Genomic DNA, 1844 nt, shown 5'->3' with positions numbered 1-1844 from the left:
GGTAATGTTAAGGGTATCAACCAGGTACCTGACGGCTTCATACTGGTTGTTCTTGACGGAAAGGTGAAGAACCGTCTCACCATGTTCGGTTACCATCTCGACGGAATCAAGGTTCTTGGAGAGGATCTCTTTGAGGATGTTTACTCTTCCTTTGATTGCCGCTGAATGAAGCGGTGTCTTGCCGTCCTTGTCTTGCAAGGAAGAGAGGTCAGGGTCTAACGTTAGAAGCTCTCTTGTTATCTCTAAGTGTCCTTTGCTACAAGCCAGATGCAAGGGAGAACACCCTTGAAAATTCTTCAACCATGCCAAGTCCCGACCAGCTTTCAGTATAAGTTCTCTTGTTATATCTAAATGTCCATTGCTACAGGATAGGTGCAAGGGAGAACATCCATGCAAGTCCTTTTTCCAGGCGAAGTCCGACCGTGCTTTCAGTATTTCCTTCACAATTTCTGTACGAACAAAATTAACTACTTTAAGCCATTAATAACACTGTAGTCTGTAGGTGTTCACTCCAGGCCTTCTTTATAAACACTTCTTCCACTGAAACCCACGCCACTAGATCTAAGTTCTTTGAAAAGGGAGGAAAATTGACAGAGAATTCACAAAGTTGATTGTTAGGTGAATTTCACCAACCCCGTACTGGGCCTGTATCTCCTGGGTTCGCCACCTTCAATAAGCACATCAAAACTGAATTCACACGGACCAAGGAGATACATGCGAGTAAGGAAGGTATTCGACGATAGTCGATGAGAGAGACACCAAGGTGCCTCTCAGCTACCACTATCACTACCTTTCGCAATAATCAGGGATTTTAACAGTACCTGCGGCATCGATCCCCAACGATACTTATGGCTCACCTGTCTCGTGGGTTCCCCACCTTCAATGAATTTAGGTTTGATATGCTTGTAAGGTGGCGGACCCAGAAGATATAGGTTAGTATGGAAGGTATTCAACGAAGGTCGATGAGATAGACACCAAGGAAGGTGCCTTTCAGGTACCACCCCCTCTAGGGATCAAAATCCTCTATTTTTCTCATCCATGTTTTTCCTTGTTTTGCTACTTGCAGAACGCGACATGTGGACAATAAGGAGACTAACGATCAAGATTGGATGAGGATTATTACATCCGGTGCGTTGATCTTAAAGTTGTCCACGTGTCGCGTTCTGCAGGTAGCAAAACAAGGAAAAACAGTGATGAGAAAAACAGAGGATTATTTTCCCACTACCGTTGGCAACAACTGGGGATTGTGACAGTATCGGCAACATCAATGTTTTCAGGTTACAACATGCCTTACAACAGAGAGATGTTGGTGATGATGTCGGCTCCGACTCATGTTGCTTGAGGTGATAGAAGTGCAGAATGGATGTCTTTGCTTCTGCTGCTTCGCCTTCATCGTTGTATATTTCCACTTCTAAAGTTCTAAAATCCTAAGCTCTCTTCCATGAGTATAGGGAATCTAAATGAAAGTCTTTGGTCCGTAGATATGGCATCTATTTTCTCCCTCTTTATCTAATAGATGTCATATCTACAGACCAGGACAGAGATGTTCACGTACATTCACGTGAAGATTCACAGCTCTCACCTTCCTAACCTGTTATTTTTATTTCTGTCCCTAAGAGGAAAGTGAATATTCACATACGTGAATGTACGTGAACGTACGTGAACGATCCTGATCTGTGGATATAACATCTATTAAATGAGGAGAGAGAAAATATATGCCATATCCATGGACCAAGGTCGTTCACGCACATTCACGTACGTGAATATTCCCTGCTCTCCTAAATTTTCATAACAAAATAGTTTGATGAGAGAGAGAGAGAGAGAGAGAGAGAGAGAGAGAGAGA

Source organism: Macadamia integrifolia, chromosome 2 (assembly GCF_013358625.1).
Source record: "Macadamia integrifolia cultivar HAES 741 chromosome 2, SCU_Mint_v3, whole genome shotgun sequence".
Lineage (NCBI taxonomy): Eukaryota > Viridiplantae > Streptophyta > Magnoliopsida > Proteales > Proteaceae > Macadamia > Macadamia integrifolia.
The sequence above is the reverse complement of the archived record's forward strand: the minus strand, read 5'-3'. Positions refer to the sequence as shown.